Here is a 6,000-nt window from a genome sequence, read left to right on the forward strand (position 1 = left end):
CTCTACCAACTGAGCCACGGGGAAGGCCAGTATGTATAACACACCATGCTGGCGTTGTAAACACCATGCTCTACCAACTGAGCCACGGGGAAGGCCAGTATAACACACCATGCTGGTGTTGTAAACACCATGCTCTACCAACTGAGCCACAGGGAAAGCCAGTATAACACACCATGCTGGTGTTGTAAACACCATGCTCTACCAACTGAGCCACGGGGAAGGCCAGTATGTATAACACACCATGCTGGCGTTGTAAACACCATGCTCTACCAACTGAGCCACGGGGAAGGCCAGTATGTATAACACACCATGCTGGTGTTGTAAACACCATGCTCTACCAACTGAGCCACGGGGAAGGCCAGTATATATAACACACCATGCTGGCGTTGTAAACACCATGCTCTACCAACTGAGCCATGGGGAAGGCCAGTATAACACACCATGCTGGTGTTGTAAACACCATGCTCTACCAACTGAGGCACGGGGAAGGCCAGTATATATAACACACCATGCTGGCGTTGTAAACACCATGCTCTACCAACTGAGCCACGGGGAAGGCCAGTATGTATAACACACCATGCTGGCGTTGTAAACACCATGCTCTACCAACTGAGCCACGGGGAAGGCCAGTATAACACACCATGCTGGTGTTGTAAACACCATGCTCTACCAACTGAGCCACAGGGAAAGCCAGTATAACACACCATGCTGGTGTTGTAAACACCATGCTCTACCAACTGAGCCACGGGGAAGGCCAGTATGTATAACACACCATGCTGGCGTTGTAAACACCATGCTCTACCAACTGAGCCACGGGGAAGGCCAGTATATATAACACACCATGCTGGCGTTGTAAACACCATGCTCTACCAACTGAGCCACGGGGAAGGCCAGTATGTATAACACACCATGCTGGTGTTGTAAACACCATGCTCTACCAACTGAGCCACGGGGAAGGCCAGTATATATAACACACCATGCTGGTGTTGTAAACACCATGCTCTACCAACTGAGCCACGGGGAAGGCCAGTATGTATAACACACCATGCTGGCGTTGTAAACACCATGCTCTACCAACTGAGCCACGGGGAAGGGCCAGTATGTATAACACACCATGCTGGCGTTGTAAACACCATGCTCTACCAACTGAGCCACGGGGAAGGCCAGTATGTATAACACACCATGCTGGCGTTGTAAACACCATGCTCTACCAACTGAGCCACGGGGAAGGCCAGTATGTATAACACACCATGCTGGTGTTGTAAACACCATGCTCTACCAACTGAGCCATGGGGAAGGCCAGTATGTATAACACACCATGCTGGCGTTGTAAACACCATGCTCTACCAACTGAGCCACGGGGAAGGCCAGTATGTATAACACACCATGCTGGCGTTGTAAACACCATGCTCTACCAACTGAGCCACAGGGAAGGCCAGTATATATAACACACCATGCTGGTGTTGTAAACACCATGCTCTACCAACTGAGCCATGGGGAAGGGCCAGTATGTATAACACACCATGCTGGTGTTGTAAACACCATGCTCTACCAACTGAGCCACGGGGAAGGGCCAGTATGTATAACACACCATGCTGGTGTTGTAAACACCATGCTCTACCAACTGAGCCACGGGGAAGGCCAGTATGTATAACACACCATGCTGGCGTTGTAAACACCATGCTCTACCAACTGAGCCATGGGGAAGGGCCAGTATGTATAACACACCATGCTGGCGTTGTAAACACCATGCTCTACCAACTGAGCCATGGGGAAGGGCCAGTATGTATAACACACCATGCTGGCGTTGTAAACACCATGCTCTACCAACTGAGCCATGGGGAAGGGCCAGTATGTATAACACACCATGCTGGTGTTGTAAACACCATGCTCTACCAACTGAGCCACGGGGAAGGCCAGTATGTATAACACACCATGCTGGTGTTGTAAACACCATGCTCTACCAACTGAGCCACGGGGAAGGGCCAGTATGTATAACACACCATGCTGGTGTTGTAAACACCATGCTCTACCAACTGAGCCACGGGGAAGGCCAGTATGTATAACACACCATGCTGGCGTTGTAAACACCATGCTCTACCAACTGAGCCACGGGGAAGGCCAGTATGTATAACACACCATGCTGGCGTTGTAAACACCATGCTCTACCAACTGAGCCACGGGGAAGGCCAGTATAACACACCATGCTGGTGTTGTAAACACCATGCTCTACCAACTGAGCCATGGGGAAGGCCAGTATGTATAACACACCATGCTGGCGTTGTAAACACCATGCTCTACCAACTGAGCCACGGGGAAGGCCAGTATGTATAACACACCATGCTGGCGTTGTAAACACCATGCTCTACCAACTGAGCCACAGGGAAGGCCAGTATAACACACCATGCTGGCGTTGTAAACACCATGCTCTACCAACTGAGCCACGGGGAAGGCCAGTATGTATAACACACCATGCTGGCGTTGTAAACACCATGCTCTACCAACTGAGCCACGGGGAAGGCCAGTATAACACACCATGCTGGTGTTGTAAACACCATGCTCTACCAACTGAGCCACAGGTAAGGCCAGTATGTATAACACACCATGCTGGCGTTGTAAACACCATGCTCTACCAACTGAGCCACGGGAAGGCCAGTATGTATAACACACCATGCTGGCGTTGTAAACACCATGCTCTACCAACTGAGCCACGGGGAAGGCCAGTATAACACACCATGCTGGTGTTGTAAACACCATGCTCTACCAACTGAGCCACGGGAAGGCCAGTATGTATAACACACCATGCTGGTGTTGTAAACACCATGCTCTACCAACTGAGCCACGGGGAAGGCCAGTATGTATAACACACCATGCTGGCGTTGTAAACACCATGCTCTACCAACTGAGCCACGGGGAAGGCCAGTATGTATAACCCACCATGCTGGTGTTGTAAACACCATGCTCTACCAACTGAGCCACGGGGAAGGCCAGTATGTATAACACACCATGCTGGTGTTGTAAACACCATGCTCTACCAACTGAGCCACGGGGAAGGCCAGTATGTATAACACACCATGCTGGTGTTGTAAACACCATGCTCTACCAACTGAGCCACGGGGAAGGCCAGTATGTATAACACACCATGCTGGTGTTGTAAACACCATGCTCTACCAACTGAGCCACGGGGAAGGCCAGTATGTATAACACACCATGCTGGCGTTGTAAACACCATGCTCTACCAACTGAGCCATGGGGAAGGCGATGTGTTTGTTCAGTTTTTTTTACTTTAGTGAGCGAGTGCGTGCTGTGGGAAAATGTGACACAACTATAATTTGATCAGGAATTGAAATGTTAATTAGATCTTGAGGTAGAGGAAATGTGAATACTGCCTATGTAAGAGAGCTTTTGGGGAAAGAAATTGCATGGCGACAGTCTGGGGTTGAGAGGAGAGTAGGTGTTGTTGGAACAGGAAATAAGCAGCATCCTGTTTATCAGCAGTTAGGGGAATACTGAGGAAATGTGTTTTGTATACTTAGAAAAACAGTGAATGTTGGAAAAGGAACAGTATTTTCTACCCAGATAACTAATATCTGCACACTTAAAATACATCAAATAGAATATAAAAAAGTGCACTAGCCAAACAATGAGCCATCTGGAACTCTGTACTGTTGGGGCCTTTGTAGAGATTGTTTGCTTACAGTCCTACTGTGCTCTGAGACTAAGATAAACATCTGGCAGGATGGGAGGGGTTCTCTTTCCTTTTCATTCTCACTCTAGGATAGTGGTTCTCATTCTCTTTCATTCTGTTTCATTTTCATTCACTGTCTGTCTGTCTGTCTGTCTGTCTGTCTGTCTGTCTGTCTGTCTGTCTGTCTGTCTGTCTGTCTGTCTGTCTGTCTGTCTGTCTGTCTGTCTGTCTGTCTGTCTGTCTGTCTGTCTGTCTGTCTGTCTGTCTGTCTGTCTGTCTGTCTGTCTGTCTCTCTCTCTCTCTCTCTCTCTCTCTCTCTCTCTCTCTCTCTCTCTCTCTCTCTCTCTCTCTCTCTCTCTCTCTCTCTCTCTCTCTCTCTCTCTCTCTCTCTCTCTCTCTCTCTCTCTCTCTCTCTCACACAATAACATTTATTTTTATTGAACCTTTATTTAACTAGGCAAGTCAGTTAAGAACAAATTCTAATTTACAATAACAACCTACACCAGCCAAACTCGGACGACATGACTGTGACGCCGCAGTAAATGTCTATTACCAGAAAGATAAGGATCTTCTTTCAATAATTACAATATATTATGTTTGTTTTGGATTAACTTCTGAAATAAATCTTTCTTGAACCAAATATTTAGGTGCTACTGATGTGGTGGAACAGAAAGTCAAGTGTTATTGACAATTTATCAAACTCGAATGGATTTGAAATACATAAAATAGTAAAATATATTTCTAACTGTTTTCTAGGTAACAGCAATTGTCTTTAATTTGGTAAGGTTCAGTACACATTTGGCGTTTTAGACATTTGGACTTCTGAAGAATACAAAAATATGTTTTCATGAGTTCACTCATGTTCTGTAGATTGAGACTTGAGAGAAAGAGATGGGGAGCAATTGCTCCAAAGGGAGGAGAGAGGAGAGGGACATTACCGCTTTCTCCAAAAAGAGAAGTTTGTCTTTGGGAAGAAAAAAGGAGTACACTGAAGGGAGGAAAGCAGAGGGCAACAGTGGAGAAACGCTCTTTCAACAAAGGTGAGACCAATTTCCCTGAAATGGTTCAAGTCAGTATTGCCTTGTGTTGTAGTACCAGGTTGAGGACATAGAGGCCAGTGTTACCTCTATCTCTCATTGTCTCTCCTAGTCTTCCTGGCCTACAATCCCCAGTCTCCCCAGCCTACAATCCCCAGCCTACAATCCCCAGTCTCCCCAGCCTACAATCCCCAGTCTCCCCAGCCTACAATCCCCAGTCTCCCCAGTCTACAATCCCCAGTCCCCCCAGACCGACAATCCCCAGTCTTCCCAGCCTACAATCCCCAGTCTTCCCTCACAGCTGAGGGTGGAAGCAGTCTATGTGCCCCAGTGATCAGCAATAAGGAAGTAGGAGGTAACATCAACATCACTCAGAACAACACTCAGAACAACGGTAAAAACATAACTCTTCCACTTTCTTTACATGCTGTGAGGAAAAGGTTTCCTCTGACACATTATTATATTCATACTTTATTCAATCAAGTCACCTTCAGAACTGTAGGAGAATATAATATATTTTCCTATTTTGTTCAATTTCTAGATGACTCCTCCCAGGTTGCACAATGCAGTGCCACGCTAAAAGGGTAAGTTGTCAAACGTTTGACTTTGTGCGCGTGTGATGTGTTGTGGGTGTAAATGAATAGTGTTTTTGGTTAAACCATGTCTCTTTTTCCACAGTGAGTTGCGTGGTGGTCTGTCTCCAGTATCCAGAGAGACCCAGAGCGCATCAAGGAACACACACTACCACCACAATATGAAGAGAAAGACAACACAAAGAAGACACAATACATAATGAATGATAAATACATCTGCTTAATGCATTATTATGATGCATGACATAGGAGCTAACAGGTTATTTTGCATTGCGTATTATGCAGATGAATGCACATATAATGCATTATGAAGAGGGTATTCATAGGAGGTGTTACCATAGGAGGTGTTACCATAGGAGGTGTTACCATAGCCATAGGAGGTGTTACCATAGGAGGTGTTACCATAGGAGGTGTTATCATAGGAGGTGTTACCATAGGAGGTGTTACCATAGCCATAGGAGGTGTTACCATAGGAGATGTTACCATAGGAGGTGTTACCATAGCCATATGAGGTGTTACCATAGGAGGTGTTACCATAGGAGGTGTTACCACAGGAGGTGTTACCATAGGAGGTGTTACCATAGGAGGTGTTACCATAGCCATAGGAGGTGTTACCATAGCCATAGGTGGTGTTACCATAGGAGGTGTTACCATAGGAGGTGTTACCATAGGAGGTGTTACC

General features: G+C 46.5%; 1 long non-coding RNA gene across 1 annotated transcript; it reads left to right on the forward strand.

The window, feature by feature from the left end:
• Positions 1-4,124: 4,124 nt before the first annotated feature.
• On the forward strand, positions 4,125-5,716 carry LOC123740276 (uncharacterized). The gene is made up of 3 exons (XR_006768268.1): positions 4,125-5,119; positions 5,267-5,309; positions 5,404-5,716. It is a non-coding gene; the product is annotated as an uncharacterized lncRNA (long non-coding RNA).
• Positions 5,717-6,000: the final 284 nt, after the last annotated feature.

This window comes from Salmo salar, unplaced genomic scaffold (assembly GCF_905237065.1).
Source record: "Salmo salar unplaced genomic scaffold, Ssal_v3.1, whole genome shotgun sequence".
In the NCBI taxonomy this organism is placed as follows: Eukaryota; Metazoa; Chordata; class Actinopteri; order Salmoniformes; family Salmonidae; genus Salmo; species Salmo salar.